General features: G+C 43.5%; 2 long non-coding RNA genes across 2 annotated transcripts in view; one reads left to right on the forward strand and one right to left on the reverse strand.

Annotated features, from left to right (window-relative positions):
• LOC147463847 (uncharacterized) overlaps positions 1-27,102 on the reverse strand; it is a 96,246-nt gene that overhangs the window by 4,398 nt on the left and 64,746 nt on the right. The window contains exon 4 of the long non-coding RNA XR_015185459.1: positions 3,002-3,158. This is a non-coding gene — a long non-coding RNA (uncharacterized LOC147463847). The remainder of the gene's footprint in view (positions 1-3,001; positions 3,159-27,102) is intronic.
• LOC147463848 (uncharacterized) overlaps positions 1,758-27,102 on the forward strand; it is an 88,758-nt gene continuing 63,413 nt past the window's right edge. The window contains exon 1 of the long non-coding RNA XR_015185456.1: positions 1,758-2,810. This is a non-coding gene — a long non-coding RNA (uncharacterized LOC147463848). The remainder of the gene's footprint in view (positions 2,811-27,102) is intronic.

Consider the following 27,102-nt stretch of genomic DNA (forward strand, 5'->3'; position numbering starts at 1 on the left):
TAATACAATACACTCACAAATTGTGAGTTTTGCAAAAAGAAAAAAGATTGAAAGGGACATTTAACTATCCAATTGCTGGGGAGAGGGAAAAAATCGTGGGATAAAGGGCTCTTGTTACATAATTTACCTTTTCCAAGGAAATTTCTTTACCATTTGGCATTGGTGTTTTCTTATGATTTGATATAGGAAAGTTACACCATAAATTGGATAATGTGGGCTATTGCTGACAAAGTTCACATATTATTCACATACGAGCACACTTAGATCCTTGTCACACCTAGCGCTTAGAGGGGTTGAAAGCTCCACAAAATGTCTATGGATTGGTCCCGCCAAGTGCATACTGTCATAATAACTAATATCTAATTCTCCTAAATGATTTTCTCATGTTAAACTAATCATTTAATATGGGGAAGTGCCAGGGGAGAAAAAGCTAAAATATTGGTTAAGCTGGCAGACTGACCACAGTAGGGATGCAAAGGAAGAAAAATGGGGATCCAAAAGGGGGGCCATCTGCAAAAGAGCAATGTGCAACAATGGACTTATAAGACCCTAAGGTTAAGCCCATTAAGACTTCCAAAATGCTAAGGTTCCAAAAATCAAAGGTTGTGTCCAAAGGTCAAACACTAGGGAAATTGGATATTTTGTGTGTGTACCAAAAAGTATACAAAACTCCTACAAAGGAGGGGGAGAGCCTTGCAAGTAGGGGATGAGAGAGAAACACACACACACACACACACACACACACACACACTCACTCACAAGCTTCCTTTACACAAAGGAAATGAGGGACACATGTCAGCTCCCTAGACCAGATGCCCACATGGTGCACTCAAATCCTATTGGTTGGCCATGGAGGTGGACCAATGAGAATTAGGCTAGTGTAAATCTAGTCTAATTAATTTAAAAACACTTAATAAAAGAACCAATAAGAATTAAGCTCTCTAGAAGACTGTTGGATAGTCTCCGAAGGGGTCCAATGAGCATTTAGTAGCCCAATGGCTTGCCTGATTCCTATTGGCAAGGAGACAAAGGGGTCCAATGAGCATTTAGTTGCATTAATTAACTACCTAAAGCTCTCACAAAAGGGGAAAGGGGGACACATGTCATAAGGCAAAACCGTGTAACCTTCTAACCACCGGGTGGGACTAGGCGCCTAGTTCACTCATGAACACATAGCTCACAATGTCCAGCGAGTCCATATTTAGTCCACATGGACATCACATACACTCACAAAATTTGCAATGCACATGAACACTCAGTTCACCCATGAAACACTTTTCATAATGTTTGTTGAGTTCACAGTCACTTGACATGCAACTCACAATAGCTGTAATAATAGCCACGACGTGCACAATTTACTCCTAGTTCACAAACCGAATTCGACCTCAGGCCGGGTTCAGACGACCCGGTGGAAGACAAATGAAAAGGGGCTTGGCTCTAGTTTGGGGGCTACCTATTGGTCCAAAAGGAAACTGTGAGTTTCTGGACCCACACAAACATTGGCAAGGCCCCCCCGGAAGAAAGGCATTGCTGCTCACTTTTCAGTGGCACTTGTGGATCTTGCATTTGGAAGCCTCATCTTGAGGTTGTGCGCGTAGAGCTCTACCAACACACCACAACTCATTGGACGACAAACTATGCAAAAATAATCTTCATTTTCCTGCCTCCGCCTCTTGTGAGCAAGGCCTTGGGCGGCATATGAAAAGCGAGTCATCTTCCGCCGCCTAGTCCGTCGCCTAGTCTAAACCCATCCTTAGGCTGGGTTCAGATGAGGGTGCCGATAGCTTTCGTGGAATTCTTCTGCCTCCTCCCTCCTGGTTCACAACAGGCCAGCTCTTTGCCACACAAAAAGCGTGCCTCAGCTTGCAACAAATCCAGAAAAAACCTGCTGGCATGCAATAGGCTATGGTGGGCATCATCAGAGCTTCTCCGTCTTTCACGCCGAAAAGTGTGCGGAAATCGTCATCTTTCAAGAGGGGGGGTGTCGCCCATTTTTATGGTGGGTCCGGAGAACTCTTTGTCTCTTCCTTTCAATGCTCACGTGCCACTTCACAGCAACACCCCTGTGGGTGAATGTGCCACTGCCCCGTCTGAACCCACCCTTAGAGAACCAAGATTACCCCTTTGCTGATGCCTTGTAAAGTGGACCAATAATCCCTTATGGGACCCCTTCCCATTGCCCAAACATGGACACGGGCCATGTGTGAATGCAGCACTTTGAAAACCATTGCCGCCAATGCAACCCACTTGAACTCTCGCCTCTGACAGTACAGGAGGCGTGCTAGCTATGGCGTCTGTCGAAGCCCCCAAGGCCAAGAACAACTCTGCTTATTTTTCTTTTTGCAAGGAACACAAAGAGCTAACCAAAGCTTTCCCTGTTGGGCAATCTGTCTCTCACCAAAGCCCTCAACAAGCCATGGATCTCTTCTGATGAACGAGAAGCATAGATATAAGGGCTTCTTCTCCCTGCGTCTTAGGTGTGGCTCCCCCCTACCTTCTTGCAGTGTGACAGGCTTGAGGCTCAAGCTTTTGAGCAGACCGAGATGGCTGCCCATGCCTCTGCGCTTAAGAAAAAGCACAAAACGATGCGATTTAAGGATGTAAAGAATGCGGAGGCCCTCAATGACGTGCTACATCAGGGTAAAGGAGGACTACTCAGATAGCAGTGATGGTGCATGCTGTCGCTGATGAGAATGTGAACTCAAAGGGGCATTTGAATAGGAAATCAAATCCAACAAAGAATCCATTGCTTGCTCCACCAACCGGAACAAGAAAGAGCAGATTTCTTCTCGGCTTCAAACCAGAGCAAGGTTAGCAATTTAAATGAAGAATGAACTACTCTTTGTGTAACATATAGGGATAATTTTTATTAGCTGCGTGAAATCTTTTCGTTTATAAGGATGCAGCGACAAATTTAGAGGCATAATTGTAACTTGTTTAGCATTGGACATTGCTTTAATAAAGTTTTATTTGTTGTATTTGTGGGAATGTGCTCACTTACATCATAGAGAGCATGGTCAACTAGGTCTGCTGCACTGTCTCTTGTCTCAGCCAATAAGGCCTCTTTCCTCCATCGAAACAACTCTCCATTCGGGTGATCGTTTATGCTTTTATCTTGATGTTCCTGGTGGCATGCATTCGCAGCATACACCACTGCACTGCATGTACACAATCTCTCTCTCTCTCTCTCTCTCTCTCTCTCTCTCTCTCTCTCTCTCTCTAACGTATCTAACTACATGAAACTCTGGCTACCTCACAATTATCCTAGATTTTAATGCATTTCATTTGCTTCCACAAATCTGTTTAAACTATAACACCACAAATCGGATCAGAAACTCTGTTTCCAAAGTTCCTTGTTTCTCATTTTTTATTTGCCATTTTTTGGGGGAGTTTAAAATGTTATATACACAATACACCTGTATAAAGCCATTAAAACCGTTCTAGTGAAATTAGCAAGCCGTTTTCATCTTTGATTGCCTTGTCGATCTTGTTCTCGTTCCAGGTGTCTATGGTTGATATTTCAAATACATATTGGCCGATGCATTTTTTTTCCAACTCTTTTCAATTATTACATAGTGTTTGTACGCTTCCTTTCTAAAAGTTTTATGTCAAATGTTTGTATGTTGCTTTTTGGAAGTTATATGACAACGTTGGAATTTTAACTCTGACCATGTGAAGATTCAACATTTTCTTGGTGCTATTTTAGGTGTAATCACTTTCATTTTGTAAAATCTATGCGTAGGAATTCTTGAACGCAGAAGTCTTGGATTGTAAAGTAGAGATTGTTTTGGTGGTATAGCAAGCTCCAAGAAAAGGCTGATCTCTAATTCCATGGAAATACCACTTCTCCTTGTAAATGTGTTCTTTTCAAGGAGCATCAGAATCCAATAGCAACTTGTTGTCCTCGGCCCACTTCTCCCTATAAATGCCTTCTTTCGTAGCATGATTAGCAAGATCCAACAGCTTGTCCTCGGCCCAGGATGCTTGCTTGAACAAATCCGACATGATCACCTGCACCGCATCGGCATGCCCATGCTTTGCTGCCGAGTGCAATGCCCTGTATACGCAAGCTACTCGCTCCCAAGCCTCTCGGTGAGCTACCTCCTGATCATTTGCATCAGGCGAGGCCACTAGATCGAGATTAATTAGAAGACTGAGCATGACATCCCTCGAGCTCGTAGCCTCCATAAACATCTCAATAGGCCCCGCCACAACCCATTGTAGGCAATAATCTCAATGCAATGAAGAGGTGAGAGGGCGCGTTTCAAAAGCCATGCTCGAAGGAACCTAAAAGAGCCCTCACGGCTGACTGTATCAAGTCTGGCTCGGAACAATTGTAATAGCCCTCATGGCTATCGTAAATTGTGAGAGTGCAGCTAAGCCTTGCAACCCAAGGCAGAGTATGACCCTTGTTGCACTGCATTTGAATATGTACGTGTGGTAGATTGATCGCTTGCGGCCCCCTTCTTGGGATAACGCACGGATTGAATGCAGCTTGGTAGGGGGCCATGCAATGCAACCACGTAGGGACGATCTGACTGTATCCCAACGCGCAAATCCGCGTCATCGAGGCCTCTTCTCTACGCACTATGTTGTAGCTTGAACCCGAAGGTTTTGGCTTTTGCATATTCCCCTTAGTGCTTCCTTAAAGTCCTAAGGGGCCATGCCCATATGGCACCCCTATTCAAGTCCTCGCGATGCATTTCAACAAGAGGGCCTTCCCATGATCGAGGCCTCTTGTCGGCTTGGAGCCCTTAAGGCCTCAAGATTAGAGTGCAAATTCGCATTAAGAGGCTGAGAGGCAATGGAGGATGATGTGTCACGTGCACATCTAACCCTATGTGCATGTGGACAAGCTACTTCAAGTCCAGGGTTCATGTCAACCTAGGAAGTGTTTCGGCACCTTTTTGAGCCTGTGCGCAGGCCCTGCATGTCCAGGCACTTAGAGTAGTTGCATATCCTCTGGTTGCACAGAGCATGATCATCAGCATTACAATGAGTAGCTATCATGAGCATTTTACAGTGCACAGAATCCATTTTCCCTCTTTTAGCCATTTTTCACCTTATTATTAATAAGTGACTTTGTTGGGAAACTCGATAGGGCAAATTTGCTAATTTAATATAAAAGAAACCTGGTAGTTACTCAGTAGAGCAAAAGAAACAAAGAGAGCATAGACAATTTGCACAGCAGGCCCTCTTATGTTTCTCCTCAGCAAGACCTCAACAAAACCAACGCTTGCAAATTAGCCTACCAGCATTTTTTGATAAGCCAACCAACATTTTCACATCAGCAAGCATTAGTGTTTATAGCAGATTGTACCAGCGTTTTCAAGCAGACAAAATCAGCCAACCTGTAGTAGCGTTTTTAGTAGATTGTACCAGCCTGCAGCAACGTTTTGAGCAACGTTTTATAGCCAGATGTACCAACATTTTTTAGCCAGATATAGTAGCGTATTCAGCCATTGAAGTCAGCATTTTCAGCTAGCATTCATCAGTGTCATCGTTTCCCTCGTTGTCCTCCATCGTCTCCGACTTAGAGCAGCATTGCATCATAGCATCATGAACTTGCATCAACACCTTTGTACTTGTGCAATCAATAACATAGACTTCTCTTGCCATCGAGATAAGGGCCCTTGGAGGAGGGTTTGACAACAATCTGGTGTCGTATTCTTCTCTCTATCTCTCTCTTAGTCTCAACACCTTCATTCACAATGTTATTCACTTTGTTTGTGATCATTTGCACTCTCTCATTAGAGGAACGGAAGGCTCTCCCTTCCATAAGTAAAAGGAACCTTTGAGCACAGTTCGGAGCACTCATCTTGAGCAAAGTTCAACATTCACTTCCGCTGCATCTTACATGATGGGAATCAACAAAATGTGGAGGTTGGGCCATACATATCTCTTTGTCAAGAAAACCATTAAGAAAGGTACTCTTGACATCCATTTGATGAAGCTCCATGTTATATTTGGTTGTTGGTGCCATTAGAATACGAAAGGTGGATAAACCAAGAGCATGAGAGAATTTCTCGGGAAAGTCAATTCCATAAACAAAGAGGGCTCCATGCTCAAGTTTGTGGTTGAGAAGAATAAAATTGAAGCATCAGCTGCATGATGAACATGAGTTGAAGCAGGTTGGTGGCTGGCAGCAGATAGAGCATTTGCTGGTACTGTATCATGCAAAATCTCTAAAATGGAGCAAAAATGTGGAGTTATTTTAGGTTGAGTATCGAAGTCTTTCTCATCTGGTCTTATGAATAAGCACCTGATGCATATGGAGTGGTCTCTTGGGCTGAAGTTGAAGTGTTGACATCATAAATGGAGGAAGTTAAATGGGTAGAGGAGATGTGACGACGACCACGAGGATTAGAATGCCCCATTTTCTCTCAATAAGTCCATTTTGTTGTGGTGTATGAGGAACAATAAATTTTATATGAAAGATAGGGGTATGATAGTTTTCTTTAGTCATTGTCGTATAAGCGTAGAGAGGGGGGTCATATTTCCCAATACAAGTCGTATATAGGGGTTTTATCAAAGTTGTCTGCTCCCAGGTGGCATCCCGTTTTGTATGTAGAGTGAATCCCCTGGGCGTTTTCCCTATACACCTCCCTCTTCCCCTCTCTCCCTTCTCGGCACACACTCTCTTTTTCTCATTATATTTTCTCTCTCTCTCTCTCTCTCTCTCTCTCTCTCTCTCTCTCTCTCTCTCTCTCTCAGCCCGTCGGCAGCCCACATGGCGCAGTGCTCGGCCATCCTCCCTCTCTATCTCCTTCCTTGCATACAAGAAGCCGAAGTCTCTCTCTTCTTCACCATATCTCTCTCTCTCTCTCTCTCTCTCTCTCATCTACCCCCACACACACTCAACCTTACCTTCCCATTCCCCTGGCCTGCTAATCCATCCCCCCCCCCTCGTCCACATCCCTTTGGCCTCACTCCACCTACCCCCCCCCCCCCCCCCCCCCATCTTCACCTAGCTCTAGCTCTCTCTCTCTCTCTCTCTCTCTCTCTCTCTCTCTCTCTCTCTCAATTCCCTTCTCCACCACACACCCTATCCCTATCCCCTCTCACCCTCTCTCACAACTTCACACCCTCTCTCACTCTTTTTTCCTCTCTGGTGGGAACCCGCCTTAGGGGGCAATCTCTCTCTCTCTCTCTCTCTCTCTCTCTCTCTCTCTCTCTCACTTTGTTGACTAAGCCCTCCCCCTCCCCCCCCCTTGTTTTGCGCCCGTTGTCGACACCTGCGCCCACACACTCACCCCGGACCCAGCCCATTGCGGGCGCGCGCTTAATGCAAATACGCACACACCCTATCCCATCCCCCCCCTCACCATGTCTCCACATCCTCTCTCCCTCGCGCTCGCGCCCATCGTTGCAACCCGCCATCTCTGCGCTCTCTCTCTCCACTCAACTCGTGCAGGCGCCACATCACACACACACACACACACACACACACACACACACACACACCCTCGTGCACACACCCTCTCTCTCACTCCATCCCTTTCCTCGTCTCTGCGTCGCCAGAACCACAAAAAAAAACTAAAAATATATATATTTATTTATATATATAGTATACATACGCCCCCGTTCCCACGCCACTGCTCACGCACACATAAATATATATACACACATGCTCACACACATGCACCCATACGTTTACACGCACACCAATACGCACACACATATATACACACACACACACACGCCTACCCACACTCACCTACATATATACACGCACGCATATACGCACACTCACAACATTAAAAAAAGAAGGAAAGCCGAACGCATCAACAAAAGGAGGACGGCCAAAGCACGCGTCGCCGACACCAAAATGAGCAAAGGCATCGAAGGCATGCCACGGTCAGCACCGAAAGGGGTAACTCAAACATCTCGGCTTCTCACGACAAAACCGACTCCAGTAGCACTAAAACCTCACATCGACCACCCGAACCATTGACAAAACCCGTGTAAATACCCTAAAACCCCACTCTTTCCTAATAACTTAGCCATGGCTAGTGGATTGTAAGAAAACTCTCCCCAACCCTACTCTTTCCTTCTCTCTCTATATCTCTCTTACTAGAGAGGCATCTAGGCCTTCTACTGCGACCAGAGGATATTTGCAATGACCAGTGGGTAAAGACCACCTCTCAAGCCTATATAGAGAGGCCTCCGCTTAGCACAAAGGGGACACAATACACAAGGGAGAGGAGACACCCAAGAGAGAACACTCAAGTGAAGGAGGGGCATACTAGCTCCATGCACTCTGCATTGTAAGCACCACAAGCACGTAGTGCACCCATGCTTGAGAGCTAATGGCATCATGTTTGGTTGCGATCTTTGGGTACTTATCATTGGAAACATCACCATTCTCCCCATGATTCACCAAACCATGATCACTCTATGCACGTGAAGTAGTCGCTACTCTCCCACCAAGCAACATGAGTACGCTTGGGTTGAAGGTATCAATGCCATGCCACCTTGGTCCGCTCTCAATGTTGGTGATTGAGGTCATTGGTGTGGCTGCATCGTCTTGCTGTTCTCCCTCAACCAACCCTCTTGCTAACTCCAACCGCGTCGTGCACCATATGGCACTCGTATCACATGTTGCATCCCAAATGCCAAGAGACAGGTTTGTAGTCGTTACGACCACCACTTGTAAGTATCCTCATCACCAATAAAAGGGGTGTAATTTTGTCTTGATCTTTAGGGTCCATCCTCTATTCTAAATTCCCATAGTTACTGGATGTTTCGTCTCTTGTATATCACGCTACTCGTGCTCTATCATGTGCAATCTCTTCCGCCAGTCAGTGTGCCATGTTCCGAGCTTTTCACATATCTTTCCCGTGCACATATTAATGATTTGTGATGAGGTATTTCTCTACATGTGAACGGTTGTTACACCACCATTTCGTGTTGACTACCTAGAGAGCATTTCACTTTTTCTACCCTAGGTCATGTATGGTTGCATCCTAGCCAGATTTATGCTAGGTGGTGCCCCTTCCTACCCATAGGATCACTCCTACCCCGAGTTGATGCTTGGGGATGTTCAGGATATGTGTGGTGTTGCCACATATGGCATGTCATTTCCAACTATCATTTTCTTGGTGTCCCCACGGAGGATCCTTTCATGATACCCTCTAGTTTACAAGACTGAAACCCCTAAACTTTTGTGGATGGATGAATGGCTAGCAGGGTTCGTTAATTGGATGACAGAAGAAGAAGAGCTCCAAGCACAACTAGACGAACTCCGCATCTCCATCAAAGCTTGAGTGCTAGGCGTAACAATAATCTATTTGCAGTGGGAGAGTCAACCTACACACCAAACTCAGTGGATATACAAAGGCCAAGTGCCAAGAAGAAGAAGGAGAAGGTCGAAACCATGTCTGCAATCTACAATCAACCCCCGACAACATGGAAGGAGCTCTGCACAATAGAGAATCAACACTATTCTACTTCGAGTATCGGGTAACTCAAGTCATCGAGGTAATTATCACAGTCAGTTTCGAAGTTGCACTTGATGCTGTAGCACAGATAACGGAAGCATTTGCTCACACTCTCACTAGAGAAACTAGGGATCGACTGAGTTTGTTTCAGGAAAGAACACCACCCTCTCCCACAAGCTTGGACAGTGACTAAGCACCTCTAAGCTTCACATGAATCAATACAACCTACCTCAAGACAGATCACACATACCAACATGTGTACGCTCAATTAAGGTAATACTGGACTTGAAGGCTCACTATCAACACGTCATTGACACCATGCTGGGTGGGAAATGGTTTTTTGAGGTTCTGGCATCAGATCAGCCATTTGTCTTACCTTTGGTACAAGGCAATGTACCGTTTGAAGTTTTAATCTATGTCCTAGTATAAAAGGGTATACACGCCTCCTTGTAAAGAAGGAAAATAAAAAACTTTTTGCAAGCTAAGCAGTGTGTCTTTTTAGCTCTCTCTCAGTGATTATGGCAAGTGTAGCATTTACAACATTTAAAGGAAAGAAGGGGGAGGATTTAGTAACAGACTTCCTAGATGACTTTGAAGTAGCATGTGTAGTGAGCAACAAAGATACGGATGAATCCCGGGTTAGAATATTTAAGCATCTCATGAAGCTAAAAGCTAGATCATGGTACAATGCACTTCCACAAGCAACCAAGGATGACTGGGAGCCCTTAAAACCCGCTTTTAAGAGGCGCTTTGGGGGAGGTACCACTTCAAAGAAGTTGTGGGACAAGTTGAGATACTGAAGCAGGAGGGTCTTTTAGAATATGCCGCCTATGAGTCCAAATTTGTGGATTTGTGGGAACGGTGGGTTAAGTCCCTGGCAAGGGGGGAAGCTGTACCCGATTTCCTAAAGAAAGACCGGTTCACACATGGCTTATGGTCGCTTCTCAAGGAGAAGGTGAAGGGTAGATTCCCGGCTACGTACGTGTTAGTTGTTGAGATTGCTCGCCTTAAGGACAAGAAGCTACGAATGAAAGCCAAAGAAAATGAGTCAACAAAAGCAGGAACATTGTGCCGACCAGCAACCACGACAACCACCATTCCACCACCACCATCGGCTCTTGGGGTAAGAGATGACCAACAAGATATGTTGGCCCATATTACTGAGCAACTGCAGAATTTGTCTGTCCACTTAATACAGCAAAGAAGGAGTCAAGAAAGAGATCAAGACCTAGCAAGAGCACGACGACAAAACAGGGAGTATCACTGCTACAAATGCGGAGAAGATGGTCATGGTATGTACTACTCTCCCAAACCACGACAAAACTATAATAGAGGAGGTAGGAGGAACCAACTGTCACCCCCTAGAGAAAAAACACCCCCAGCCCGAGCACCAATCCCACCAACACAAATTCTACGTCCACCCCAGACACCACCACAAGCATCCATTCCACCTCTTCCACCAGTACCACCACGTGATCGCCTTGTAAACATCATAAGGCTGGAAGATAAGGGAAAAGCCGTAGTAGTGGATCCACCTAGAGCAAAATAGAGGGACAAGGGTAAGGAGAAGGTAATCTTTTTAGAACCACTTGAAGCCATGACTGTGAAAAGGGTTAGGAGGGAGAAAGCTACACAATCAGATGATGAGAGAAGCATGAAAGGAGAGACTAGCAAGAGGCCATCCAGGCCACAACGGAAATTGGGCATCATCGACTTCCAGTTAGGGGAAAGTTCTAAGCCCTATGATCTAACATTGGATGTGGCAGAGCAAGGACCAAAGATTACATGGCCACATCTGCTACATCTCGCACCAAAATTAAGGCGGCAATGGTCCAAAATGGTAAGTACAAGACGCTCCAAAGCAAAAGTAGCCGGAGCAATTTCGAGTTGCAACTTGGATGACATCCTTCCAATTGTCGACGTCAACATAAAAGGAAAGAGAGTTGGAAACACCTACATTGATGGAGGTGCACAAATCTGTGTGATGAGCGAAGCTATGATGCTTCAATTAGGGCTCGAGGTTGACAGGCCTTCTCCATGCAAGGCAAAGATGGAAAACAACGCAAAGGTAAAGTGTGTCAGTGTGGTAAGTGCCATGAAGATAAAAGCTTTCAACACTGAGGTAGAGGTAGATGTTTTTGTAATGCCTACTAAGGGAGAGGGCTATCCACTAGTCTTGGGAAGGCCATGGTTGATGGCCATGAAGGCAAAACAGGACTGGGGCACTAGCCTTCTACGCATGACCGGTAAGAAAGGAGAGACAATCTACTATGACATGAAGGTTGGCAAGCAGAAGCAAATGAATCTGGAAACATCAGCAGATGAAACCACTAGCGAGTCTTCCACTTTTGAGGAGGAGACCACATCCACCAACGAGAGTGACAGTTCCATGGATGTGATGGGTATCATCATGAAGGATCCACACAGGGTAAGCATAACTGGTGATCCATCACCAGAAGGGCAACACAATGGAAAGGAGAGCAAATAACCTGGCCTAGAAGAAAGTAGGTTGAAGGGTATGCTATACACGGAACACTTGAGGAAAAAGATAGTTTTTTGCAAATGTTGATGGGATTTCCTAACCTATTCATTGACAACTATGAAAGAACCACATGCATTACAGTGGTGGAACATCATATTAAGCTGAAGGAAGGGGTAAAACCAGTTGTGCAAAAGCTACGACGACTAGGGGTCATACAAGAGAAGGCATTCTTGGTCGAGGTAAGGAAACTGCTGGAGGTGGGATTCATCTATCATGTAGAAAACTCAGAATGGGTGTCACCCGTAGTAGTGACGCCTAAAAAGAATGGTAAATGGAGGGTCTGTGTTGACTACAAACCACTAAATGCAGCTACAAAGAGAGAGACCACTTTCCTCCCTTTCTTGAATGAAATTTTGAATGAGGTAGCGGGTTTTGAATGCTATACCGTGTGTAATGGTTATTCAGGATACTTTCAAATACACATAGCCTTGGAAGATCAGCTAAAAACCACTTTTATCACGCCACGGGGTTGTTTTGCATACAAGGTTATGCCATTTGGTCTCGCAAATGCACCTGCCACATTCCAAACATATGTCACATATATTTTCCAACCGTTCTTTGGGACATTCATAAGAGTGTTCATTGATGATTTTTGTATATATAGCTCCTGCATTTCACACTTAGAAAAGGTAACTAAAGGTTTGGCCAGGTTGCAAAGCATAGGCGGGCAATTAAATGTGGAGAGTAAGGTCATTCTACTAGGCCATGAAATTTCAGCAAAAGGTATCAACGCCGACCCAAGTAAGGTGTTCGCACTCATAGCCCTACCTTCACCAACAATCGTACGTCAACTGGTCTCTTTTCTACAAAAAGTGAGGTACTTGAGTAGATTCATACATCTACTATCGCAACTTGTTCTACCATTGCAAAAGCTCACTCAAAAATCAACTTTCACTTGGGATGAGGAAAGCGAGCATCCCTACAACAAGGTAAAGGAGGTCTTAGCCACCCTGTCAACTATCTCACCGCCTAAGTGGGATGAAAAATTCTATGTCAGCTCAAGTGTGGGTGATAACTCATTGGGGTTTGTGCTACTTCAAAATGATACGACGACATCTTTCATGAGGCCAATCTACTTCTTTAGTCGAATGATGACAGCAACAGAGAAAGGTTTCACCCATGTGGAACACTTAGTCCTAGCCCTTAGGTTTGCAACTACAAAGTTTAGGTCATATTTGTTGCCTAAGAAATTTGTGATTCTAACCACGGATGAGATATTTCCCTATGTCGTGCAACACATGGATTGGTCTGCTAGGATTACTAAATGGCTAGTTCGTCTGCAAGAATTTGACTACACGATACAAGTGGAAGGCACGACAAGGGCAATCTTGGGGGTACTCATGACCTACCAAGTCTTTGAAAGGAAGGAGAGGCAATCTAAAGGGGAAGAAGTTCGATTACCTATAGTACCACCGATGGTAGAAAGAGCACACTCTCTCTACTTTGATGGAGCTTACAAGCAAGCCTCCAACAAAGCAGCTGTGCAGGCATAGTGGTCTTTGATGACAAAGGTATTTTCGTTGTGCCAATTGTTAGATTCACATTCTAACAATGAAGTTGAGTATGCAGCACTAACCAAGGGTTTACAATGGTGCGTCTCGCAAGGAGTACAACGCCTTAATGTATTTGGGGATGCTCTACTTCTGGTAAGGCAAGTAAATGGGGTATGGATATGCAAGAATCCTAGCTTGAGGACTCACTTAAGCGGTGTAAAAACCTTGTTGGATAAGTTTAAAGAAGTTTAAATATACCATATCCCAAGGACTCAAAACCATGAAGCAGATTCCCTAGCAAGTAAAAGACTACAGGAAGTGGTGGTTGGGGCTATAAAGCTTAAAGCTCCTTCTATTTCCAGGTAGTGACGCCTTACCTGACATCATGCATTTTTTGGAAATAGGGGAATGCCCATTAGATTTAATAAAGGGACAGAAGCAATGGCTGACGCGGAAGGCCACAAGGTATCGGCTCATCAATGACGGTTTGTACTGTAAGGGTAAGGACCAAATACTCAGGAAGGTCTCTCTCTCTCATGAAATCACGGGAGTAATTGCTAGCTATCACGACGGGGCTTGTGGTGGTCACTTTGCCCTAAACATAACAAGTAGGAAAATCTTGCAAGCTGGCTTCATATGGCCTAGCCTCAACCGTGATGTACACCACTGGTGCAAAATGTGTAAGTTGTGTCAAAAGGCCGGCACTAGGTCACTTATGCCTGAACCACAGACACCTATTCTTTCATATGGACCATTTGAAAAGTGGGGTATCGATGCCATAGGACCATTACCTAGGGCCAACTCAGAAAAATTTTACATTATCATGGGGGTCGACTACATGACTAAATGGGCAGAAGCTACAACCACTACTAGAATCATAGCGGTAGAGGTAGCTAAGTTTATCTACGAGCACATATGTTGTAGGTTTGGCACACCATTAGAGATCATCTATGATAGAGGACCAGGTTTCAGAGCAAACTTGGTAGGAGAATTAATGCAGAAACTGGGCATTACAAGGAGGCACTCTTCACCATATTACCCTCAATGTAATGGCCTAGTTAAAAAGGTGAATGGAATGGTTTCTAAAATTATTACCAAGTAGGTAAACAATCATCTTGGAGAGTGGGATAAGTACCTACTACCAGCTTTGTGGGCCTACAAAACCTCATTCCGTACATCCTTGGGATTCACACAGTATCATCTGGTATTTGGTAAGGAAGCAATATTGCCCATTGAAGTGCAACTACAAAGTCTCAGAGTAATGGCAAGCCAACTTCAACAGCCCAACATGCATTTGAGAGATCACATCATCGACTTGGAGAGACTACAGTTGGACCAAGAAGAAGCAATAAATTATTATGCGGCACAAGCAGAGCACAGACGGCTTAGCTTTAACCAGCATCTTCGGCAAAAAGAATTGAAAAATAGAATGTTGGTGCTCCACTACAACAATCGCTTTGACACGCGCAAAGATAAGAAACTCCTACTCCGATTGGAAGGCTCTTTCATCATCAGGAAAAAGTATGCCAATGGAAGCTACCAGCTTATGGAAGCTGATGGAAAACTTCATAAAACCAGGGTAAATGGTTGGCGGCTTAAACCTTATTTTCTTCGATTTGACCAGCTCCACCTATTGACATTCCATATGAGGATACACCATTAACCGCCACCTCCGGCGACAATGATCAAACAGATGAGCTAGAGACATGAATGCCTCTAGCCAAAAGGGGAGGGCTAATGATAGCCAATTTTTAGAAATCCAAGAAAAAAAAGAAAAAAAAATATTTTTCCTCTGTTGGAGCCTTGGCAACACCATCGAGAGGCTCGGTAATGCCTTGGTCCATCTCACAGCCCTAGCTCGTCCATACCCTAGCCTAGCAGACCGCCATTTTCCCTATACACCTCCCTCTTCTCCTCTCTCCCTTCTTGGCACACACTCTCTTTTCCTCATTCATATTCTCTCTCTCTCTCTCTCTCTCTCTCTCTCTCTCTCATAGCCCGTCATTCGGCAGCCCACATGGCACATTGCTCGGCCATCCTCCCTCGCTATCTCCTTCATTGCATAGAAGAAGCCAAAGTCTCTCTCTCTTCTTCACCATATCTCTCTCTCTCTCATCTACCCACACACACACACACACACACACACACACACACACACTCAGCCTTACCTTCCCATTCCCCTAGCCCGCTAATCCATCCCCCCCCTCGTCCACATCCCTTTGGCCTCACTCCACCTACCCCCCCCCCCCCCCCCCCCATCTTCACCTAGCTCTAGATCTCTCTCTCTCTCTCTCTCTCTCTCAAGAGAGCGGCCCCGCAGACCATGGAAGGAATCTCTCTCTCTCTCTCTCTCTCTCAATTCCCTTCTCCACCACACACCCTATCCCTATCCCCTCTCACCCTCTCTCACAACCTCACACCCTCTCACTCTTTTTCCTCTCTGGTGGGAACCCGCCTTAGGGGGCAATCTCTCTCTCTCTCTCTCTCTCTCTCTCTCTCTCTCTCTCTCTCTCTCTCTCTCTCTCTCTCTAATATACCCTCCCCCACTTCGTTGACTAAGCCCTCCCTCCCCCCCCCCGTTTTGCGCCCGCTGTCGACCTGCCTGCGCACACACTTGCCCTCACACCCCGGACCTAGCCCATTGCGGGTGTGCGCTTGATGCAAACACACACACCCTATCCCATCCCCCCCCCTCACCATCTCTCCACACCCTCTCTCCCTTGTGCTCGTGCGCACCGTTGCAACCCGCCATCTCTACGCTCGCTCTCTCTCGCCACTCAATCCGTGCAGGCGCCGCATCACTCACGCACACACACACTCACATACACACATACACACCCTCTCTCTCTCTCTCACACACACACACACACACACACACACACACATACACACACACACGCACACACACCCTCGCTCTCACTTCCCCCCTCTCCCCGTCTTTGCGTCGCCAGTACCACAGAAAAAAACTATATATATATATATATATATATATAGTATACATACCCCCCGTTCCCACGCCACCGCTCGCGCACATATACATATATATACACATGCTTGAACACACACGCACCCATACGTTCACACGCACGGCAATATGCACACACACACATATATATATACACACACACGCCTATCCACACTCACCTACACATACATGCAGGCATATACGCACATACGCACACTCACAACATAAAAAAAAAGAAAGAAAGCCGAACGACATCAACAAAAGGAGGACGGCCAAAGCACGCGTTGCCGACACCAAAATGAGCAAAGGTGTCGAAGGTATGCCCCGGACAGCACCGAAAGGGGGTAACTCAAACATCTCAGCTTCCCACGACAAAAACCGACTCCAGCAGCACTAAAACCTCACACAGACCACCCGAACCATTGACAAAACCCGTGTAAATACCCTAAAACCCCACTCTTCCCTTATAACCTAGCCATGCCTAGTGGATTGTCAATAAATATGGACATGAATATGAGCCAATCCATTCAGGGGATGGTAAAAGAGTGGTAACTCTAGAACTATTGTAACTAAGTTTCTTAAAGAGAAGCAAAATCCCATATACACCCCTAGCAAGTCCACAAGTCATTTCTCAAATAATTATGAAATCATATCGCATACAAATAGACAACCATTGCCCAACCCTCAAGACTAGCAAGCAACAGTACCATCATTGCAAGCATGGCTCCAACAATATGCAACAGCAAAATAGAACACAAATAGAGGTGGTTATCAAGCCATGTTAGAGCTAGAGGCACCACAAATACCACCAATCCACTGAAAATAGCAAGATGAGAGTAGAACAATAACATCAAATCCAACAAGGACAGAAGAGCCACATCAAGAACACAAATGAGTAGAAAGGGTCCAAAGAGAGGAACAACCACCTGCAAGACCAAACAAGAATTATTGATTAGGAGAGCCTTTAGGAGTGAAACCCTTATCACACCCAATACTAGAAAGAGCTCATAGAGGAGTACTAGGAGACCCTATGCTTAGGTTGGTAGATCACCATAGGATCGGACCATCCCAAGTCTAGAACTGGGTAAACAAGAAATATTTCGGGAACAGAGATCCCTGGGATCATGTGGCAGCCTTTGCGCCTGTAATCAGAGCTCAAGAACTCCTAGATTTTCCAACGTAATTTGCATAATTTGGACTAAAACTCGAAGAGGATACTGCCACCTAGTTGGATTTTGTAGATTGAGTCAATTGAGTAGGTGTTTGACGAGTTTATCGAGGACTTCTCTCAAAGAGGGATAACTCATAACATCGTCTTTCAAATCCATAAATTCAAGCAGAAAGAAGGGGGATTTGTACAAAAAGCAGTCTTATGAGTGAAGAGATATGTGAAGCTCTATCCAGTAGAAGAACTGCCAATCTAGTCAAGGTTAATGCTCATTTTTATCCAAGGATTGAGGAACGTAGATCTCCAAAAAGACCTACACCTGAAAAAGAGAATTACATTGAATGATTTGACAAAAGAAGCTCTATACTTGGTAAATAATTGTCTTATCTACAAGGAAGAAGAGTATAAGGATTTAGACGATGATTCCTCATCATAGCATAGTGGAACCAAATATGCCAAGTAACAGGATTAATATTGAAAAGCCTTCCATAGCTTTGAAATTTTTTGCTTTTACATCAATGCGTACATGGCATGTTGCTCTTTGATTGAGGCTATAGACTACCCAAATCGGATTTTGGATAATCAAAAGAACAAATTTCTATCTATTAGGTCAAAAACGATTGCACTAGAGAGAGAGAGAGAGAGAGAGAGAGAGAGAGAGAGAGAGAGAGAGAGAGAGAGAGAGAGAGAGATGCATAGAGAGAGGAGAGGAGAGCACCATCGATATAAGTATAGATACATAAACAAACAAACATATAGAGGTAGAGAGGGGGGGCAATTGATAGATGTTTAGAAATAAAAAAATAGATAGATATTTAGTGATAGAAAGATCAATAACGACAAGAAGATATATATGTATATATGTATATATGTATATATATATGTGTATATATATATATACACATATATATATACATATATACATATATACATATATATATACATATATATCTTCTTGTCGTTATTGATCTTTCTATCACTAAATATCTATCTATTTTTTTATTTCTAAACATCTATCAATTGCCCCCCCTCTCTACCTCTATATGTTTGTTTGTTTATGTATCTATACTTATATCGATGGTGCTCTCCTCCCCTCTCTCTATGCATCTCTCTCTCTCTCTCTCTCTAGTGCAATCGTTTTTGACCTAATAGATAGAGAGAGAGAGAGAGAGAGAGAGAGAGAGAGAGAGAGAGAGAGAGGATAATAGATGGATGAACAAATACTATCTAGATACATGGATACAAAGATAAATAGAGAGAGAGAGAGAGAGAGAGAGAGAGAGAGAGAGAGAGAGAGAGAGAAGGATTCCTTAAACGGCCATCAAGCAACATCATATATCCTTTGGATCTTTCCCTATGAAAGAAAAAAATTCTCAAAACTACCAATATTTAATACATTTGAACTTTGTAGCTGCTTGATATACCATGTAGCGGCTAATGATACCGCCCCCCCCCCCAACACACACACACACACTCACACACACACAAAGTGGCCAAGAAAAGGGTATGCACAATGGTCAAGAAAGGGAAATGCATCAATAGGTAGTATTTGTTAAGTATGGAGCCTGATTTACCCCTTGTAATTTTTTGTGTCAAAAATGCACATTTGTAAGGCCATCGTTATGAGGAAAAGCCATCGTGTACGTGAACGAAATCACTTGCCAGAAACCAAAATTTTCATGGTACTTGAAGTTTGATCGATGGATGTTGGATCATGGATTCAAAAGATGCAACTCAGATCATTACGTCTACACGAAGAATTTGGGAGATGGGAAGTTCATCATCCTAATGTTGTAAGTTGATGACATGCTGATTGCAAATGCTAACATGCAAGTCATCAAAGACCTAAAAGAGGAGCTGTCTAAATCTTTTTCAATGAAAGATTTAGGTGTTGCAGAGAGGATACTTGGTATGAAGATATCACAGGACAGGACGTAGAAGACATTAAAGCTATCTTAAGATGATTATATCAAGATGGTACAAGTAAGGTTTGGAATGCAAAATGCAAAAACGGTTTCTACACCTTTGGCTGGTCGCTTTAAACTAACCAAGGATATGTGTCCAAAGACACAAGAGGAGATAGCCTATATGTCTAAAGTTCCATATGCTGCAACGGTAGGTTCTCTTATGTAAGCTATGGTCTGGACAAGGCGAGATATTGCACATGCAGTGGGAGTTGTAAGTAGGCTCATGGACAACCCAAGTAAAGACCACTGGCAAGCTGTGAAGTGGATACTTAGGTATCTAAAAGGGACAACAACAAATGCTTTGTATTATGGAGGAATTGATATTTTTCTTCAAGGGTATGCTGATGCAGATAGGGCAGGTAACAAAGATAATCCAAGGAGCACTACTGGCTATGTCTTCATGGTTGGAGACACAACAATAAGCTGGGCTTCAAAGTTGTAGAAAGTGGTCTCACTTTCTACCATGGAAGCAGAGTATGTAGCAATGATGGAGGCAAGCAAAGAAATTTTGTGGCTTCACAGATTCCTAGAAGAATTTTGATTCAAACAAAACAATTGTGTCTTGTACAGTGATAGCCAAAGTGCTATCCATCTTGCAAAGAACTTAGTGTTTCATTCAAGGACAAAGCACATTGAGGTAAGATATCACTTCATACGCACTCTTTTGGAAGAGGGACAACTAAAGCTAGGAAAGGTGTATAAAAGTGAAAATCCTGCAGACATGTTTACAGAGGTGGTCAATAAGGAGAAGTTGAGCTTTTGCTCATCTTTAATCGGCATTCAAGGATAAGAAGCCAAGATGGAAAGCAGTCACACGTTTGGTTTGGTGATAAGTCTCCAAGTGGGAGATTGTTAAGGATGGAGCCTGATTTACCCCTTATAATTTTTTGTGTTAAAAATGTACCTATATAAGGCCCCCATTATGAGGAGAATCCATTGTGCGTGAAGAAAAATCACTTACCGAAAACCAAAATTTTCACGACCAATCTCGAGTAAAGCTCGATTCCTTTTTGCGGGAATATTATGGCCGAACAACGGTCGAAAAGTGGTCGGAAATCGGCCGGTTGTTTGGCTAGTGTTCGGTAGTTAATGGCCGATGGCTGGTGGTAGAAAGTCAATCGCCAATGGTTGGTGGCCGATTGCAAATACGGAGTTGTTGTCTTCTCAAGGGCGGCCACACATGGGCGGATTGAAGGGTCCCATTTGGACTTGTCTACACAAGGGCGGCTACACATGGCTGCCTCTCATGAGAGAGGGTAGCCCTTTTGGCCTATACAGAAGGACTTTTCTACACACAAAATTAGATTGGGAAGCATTGAGGTGCATTGTGGAGTTGATGTGAGGTGGTGAGAGTGAAGCAAGGCGGCAGCTCCAAAAGGGTATAATCCCTTTGTAGTCTACTTCTTGTTTTGAAGTATTATAGCCATTGAGTGGTTGCTTTCCCATGGACGTAGCCCACATTGAGTGAACCATGTATATCATGCTCTCTCTCTCTCTCTCTCTCTCTCCTCTATAATCTCTCGTGTGTGAATCTTATCTCTCTCCATTAAGTAAACTTCTCATTCATCTACTTATTTCCTGGTGGATTCACTAGTGGTACTAGGAAGACGTCACCTGCGTGCACAAAAACTGTCATTTTACCCCCTATATACAGTACCCTCTTTTGTAAAAATCTACTTTTTTGGCCTCATAACACCCACCCCCCCCCCTCCCTTATTGTACACTCACGTGACACCATACGGTAATCGTTAGTGAAGACCCCGGGACTTATCTACATCATATTTCCTAACATTATTGTGTGGTTGAGGAAGCCAATATTGTGTGTGTTGTAGAACCAAACACAAAGAAATAAAACGAAAGAGGAATACCAAAATATACTTGATATGGAATAAATAGAGCACCCGTGTCATTGTTGGGATTCTTATTAAGGGATGTCTTGCTAGATCATTCAGGAGTTCATGTCATGCAAAGTAGGATGTGGATTTACCTATATCAAGACTTTTGTCCATTATCCATTTTCAAGAAATGGAAGGGGGAGCTAAGGATGTCTCTAGGTGTAGGGTGGGGTGACATAGCGATCGCCACAATGAGAGGGTGGTCTAAGTACCCAAGGGAGGCAAGGGAGGATAAATTAGGTGGCACATAGAAGAAAAAAGCTTTAATCAAAGCAGGAGCAATCAACCATGTGTTGACACACTCAAACATACTAGGACTAAACCAAAATTATAGATGATGATTCTTAGTAGATGTTGACGGATACATACACATGGTAGCTTAGAAATCATGTGATAATTTATCTAAGAGAGGTGAATTCTACCGTGTCACTTTTGCAGCTAGAGATAACATGTACAAAAATAGTCTCTTTCACCTTATATATTTGCAGATAGTGCAATTTATTGGGCCTCCCTCCTTTATCCGCAAGTTGCTAAGAACATTGTTTTAATCACAAAGCGACAAAATAAAGTGGGGCAGGCCTGGAACGTTAGTGTTTATATTTACTACAAAGGACAACCTCGTCATGTCAAGGAGTAATTTGGATGACAAAGGGATAGTAGATTTCAAAAGATGTATTGACTCATGGGCCACATATTGGAAAGTTTATGGGCTATTTTCTCTTTGTAAACTAGCATCACACTTCTTACAAGAGCCAAAAGTGAGTCTTCATTACTTGGTGAGCCAAAGGTCCTTTTTGGACTCTTTGAGCCCACAAGCGACTTCATGACATGTGAAAAACAATGCGATTGGCTCACCAAATTAAAAAAGAGTATATTTATATCAGGAGATCGAGTTGTAGTTAAAAGCGAGCGAGCAGCTATAAAAGGGGAATAGCATCGTGCGACCACCAGAGACAAAGGAGCAGTGCACAAAGAAAAAAGTGATTGGAGCACTAGCAAGGGCTAACACAAAGGACAAATTTGACTGTGACAAATTTGTTGGGGCTTCCTTGATTGATACCTATTCAAGATGCGGAATCCTTGAGAATGCTTGTAGGGTTTTCAACCAACTCTCATTAGGTAAAGATGTTGTAATAAGGGGAGTCATGATGACATGCTATTTGGAGTGTGGATTAAGGCAAGAATTCAAATATTTAATGCACAATTTATAGGAGGGAGGACTTTTGAAATGAATTACATTATCATGGTTTTTTCTCTCAAAGCATGATCTACTCTAGTTGCACTGGATGAGGGGAGGTTGATCAATTGTGCTGCATTGGAAATTGGTTGCAAGTTGGATAAAATTCAGAGTATGGTTGCAAGGGTAGACACCATTTACTCGTTGATTTGGTTGATCTTCAAATTTTAATACCGGTCTAGCTTGTCAGACATTAATACGGCACACCCAAGTGAGTATTTATAGCCCTCTGTTGATGCTCTTGATGAAGTCACCAAAAGTATGGATCCTAAGTACTATCTTCAGCAAGAGAAAGAGGTTCATGTTGGATTTAAAGGCAATTTCAACATCCACAAGTGATCTCCTCAAGAATTGCTTACCCCTTTTATTGCTAGTATAGTCTGTGTAGCATTAGAAAATTTTGGAGGCCATTTGGTGGTCCTTGTAAGATCTATTTCTCTCTATAGAAAATTTTCTTAAGATACACCTTTTCATTCAATGCAAGTGTCTTTTTCGTGACGTAGGCACTGCTCATTTAATTTTGCTTTTTTTATTATTGAAATCAAGAAAATTCATGAAACTATTATCTAGTGGTATAATTCTAAGCTTTTGACACCTCCAATGCATCCCAAGCACCCAAAAACCTAAAAAACAAATATCTACATTCCTCGTTCTGACACCCAGAGAGGAAGAAAAGCCCAAAATACCACTAAAAAGTGGTTTTTGCACAATGGTTTGCGCCCCCATTTGCCATTTTTTTGGAGAACGGTGTGCAGAGACCATTCTAAATTTTCTTGGGATGGCATCTGTGCGGCCTTCTCCTAAAACATATATGTTTATATATATGTATGTGTGTGTGTGTGTGTGTGTGTGTGTGTGTTATATGTTTTTGGAAAATGGTGCGTAGAAACCATTCCAAAAAAACTGGGATGGCCCCTACGCGCTGTTCTTTAAAAAAATTGCGAACAACTCACAAAGGCCATTCCAAAAGTTCTTAATATTGGTCTATTTTTCTATGTAACATTGGCTTTTCTCTCATTGTAAGAGCTCTTTTTTCTCTCTCTTCTAAAAGGCCCTCCAAATGACCTCCAAAATTTCCTAATGATGGATTGTCATAGAATGTTCTCTAATCATGCCAAAAGTAGGGAAAAGTATGCATTTCTTCTCTAGAAGAAGTGTCGACTTCACTTCTAGGGAGTGCGAAGAATTAGGTCATCTTCTAGCAGGATTTGTGTACCGAACACAGGATAACCTCAAAAATCTTCTCGTCATAGATTGGTCTTTGTATATATAAGGATCACCGAACAATCTCTATCTAGGAGATGCTACAAAATCCTGCCCTGTGCAACTTCCTTGTTGTCAAAGATGACGTAGTGGATTTCTAGAAACCTAGAGGTCGTGTCATAATTGTTGGCATTTATAAAGTTGTTGCTAGGAAAATGAAAGGAAGTGTGAATGGATCTTTCAGGACAATAATTGTGTCCAAAAACATTGCCCAATTAAACAAGGAGATCAACACGCTCATTTTCACCGATGAGAACCGATGCATTCACATTATCACCGATGAGAAATGACTTTACTTCACGAAATTAGCACTCGCTACTGGATTTTCCCCCTCATCTTCTATAGTTATAGATCAGATGCCTTCCATGATTAGCAGCCCTCCATTCTCAGATGGAGAGCGATATCTATGCAACGGTGAAAATGAGAGTGTTGATCTCCTTATTTTAGCTCAAAAGGTTCTCATTTTCACCGATGCCCATATTTTAGCACAAAAAGTTCTTGATAAGCAACCAAATTTCATCTTCACTAGCACATTCATTGAAGGATATGCCACCCATGGCTGTGGCAACAACGAAGCCACACATTATTCTTAACTTCTTCCCCCTAAAAGCAAGATTGTAGTGTTGGTTACGATAACACCTCAAGCTAAATGGGTTTTGTGCCCAGTCTATACTCCAATCCTAGCTGCATGGGTGGTGAGGACTACGAGGGAGGCCACAATGCACTAGTTGAGGATTGAACCATTGGGATGACCACAATCAAATGGTCACAATCTCGGGGGGTGCACCATGTAATCATGTTAATGTATAACGTGAGTGCGATAGGAGGGTTTTTAAATGCATAACTTTTAGGCAATTTAACAGAGATACATTAAAATGAGGGGTTTTTATATTCAATTTTGGAAAAAAATCCTAAAATAAGGGGTCATTTTATTCATTCAAACATGTTAAAAGAGGGTTTTTTTAAAAACCCCACGAATGCACGTTATATAGGGGGGTATTGAATGGTGAACCCCTCAAGGTCACAGTGAGAAGTAGAATACATTTGCAGCAATCTAAAGATTTCATACACAAATTTGATCAAAGACAAATAAACACGTGTTGTTGTCTTCTGGTAGCCATGTGTCCAAAGAAGCTGCATTTTTAGTTGAGCTTGGAATGGTTGTTATGGAGAAATTGGAGACATCTTTGCATATGTCCAGCGTGAAGGCACCCCGCTTGAAAAGACCCAAGCTTGTAGAAGCCATTCTCATTATCACAATCATAATTCAAACATGCCATCATCAACCATTTCCATCAGCTATTGCCGCCATTGATGTGCTTGGAAAAGATCATTCTTTGTATTTGTCTCTAGCTTGGAGAAGCATCGAGACTACATATGGCACTTCATGGATCGTTGTCTCCACCCACTAGTTCATGAAAAAGCATGCATTCTTGCCTAAGGAAGAGATGTTGGGGTATAAAGCCCAATGTGGTCGCCCAGGTAAGTGGGCGGGCCGCCAGGTATGTAAACATATTCTTTTGTAAAAACCTAATAAGAACTCACTCTGCTCTACACATTACAGTAGAGCGAGCTCAGCATATCGTCGTGCTCTTCTTCTCGCACTCTCTCTCGCGTCGCACTTCCGCTCGTACTCCTTCAACTGGTATCAGAGCTCAGATCGAGGCTCGGGGCAGTACTGCAGGAGGCTAGAGTCACCAGCTCAGATTGGAGTGAAATTCGACAGGCAAAGACACGGCCCCTAATCCTCTGGGACAGCTCGAAGGACTTGGTGTTCTCAGAATTTCATTCTGAGGTCATCTCGGCCACCATTCGGCTTCGACAAAGGTCTGCGCAGGCCATTTTCGACTACATGGTCTCAGCGGGTGCAGATCCGACTCTGCAAATTTGGGGTTTTCGGCCTACGACTGCAGGTGCTGAGCATATCGACACTCCCAGAGTGTTGATTTGTGGCTGTCTACACATCGAAGGACGGCTCACAGCTCTTGGAGGCATGTCACATACGACACGGGCGCATCTACACACAGACTGTAGGCGACATCCACTAGTTCATCAGGTAGCTTGATGTTTGCTGCTTGATATTCCAGATTTCATCCTGACATTGCAGGTACTTCCACATGGGATGTATTGTCAGAGATGATGTATGTTTGTTGAGGGTTTGCTGGCTATGAGTCACGCAACAAACAACCGCCGCAGCGGTTACATCATATAGTGGGAAATTTGTGGATGTATGACTGTGTGGGAAGTCTATGTACTGTCAGATTTACTGCAGCTTTTGTTGAGGGTCAAGTGAGGTTTTATTGCGCTGGAGGATTCTCGAATGTTGAGATCCTTTCGATAATACAGATCTTGGAGCGATCCCTCGAGCACCCTTAGATAGGCAGTTAGGATGTATTGACTGTCAGTTAGACAATTCGGATTGCATCTTTGCTTTATTACCGTTGAGGCATTGTCACAGTCTATGCTTACAGGACAGTGACAGAACAGTACAGGTGCAGGACAGGTTTACCCACAGCTTACAGTGTCAGAGAGACAGTGTTTTTTGGTCTGTTTTTAGTACACCAGAGCCATTTTACAAAGGAGACTCTGCCAAAATTTCAGCAGAATCTGAAGCTTTCTTGGTTCATTTGACAAGTTGATATTGGTTCAAAGGTCAGTTTACCGGGGAAACTTTGCCGAATTTTTCCCAGGAAAGTAAACTACTGTGAAGCGTAGCTATGGCTGGATCACAGGACACTGCTCTTTACAATATCAAGAAGCTGGATGGAACCAATTTCCCATTGTGGAAGAAGCAGATTTGGCACGTGTTGGTACAAAAGAAGCAGATAAAACCTATAAAGCTCAAGGGGATAAAACCAGAAGATATGGATGAAGATGAATGGAGCGAAATGGATGAATTGACACTTTCTACCATTATGTTGACTTTGGCAGAAAGCGTTTACTTCAATGTAGCAGACGAGATGTCGGCTTATCAAGCATGGTTAAAGCTGAGTGATCTTTATGAGAAGCAGAGTGCAGCTTCACAGATATACTGGCTTAAGAAGCTTGTTGACTTGAAGATGAAAGAAGCGACACCTATGTCCAATCATCTGAATGAGTTCAACACAATCTATAGTCAGTTGTCAGCTCAAG

Source organism: Adiantum capillus-veneris, chromosome 2 (genome assembly GCF_014529385.1).
Source record: "Adiantum capillus-veneris isolate H3 chromosome 2, ASM1452938v2, whole genome shotgun sequence".
Classification (NCBI taxonomy): domain Eukaryota; kingdom Viridiplantae; phylum Streptophyta; class Polypodiopsida; order Polypodiales; family Pteridaceae; genus Adiantum; species Adiantum capillus-veneris.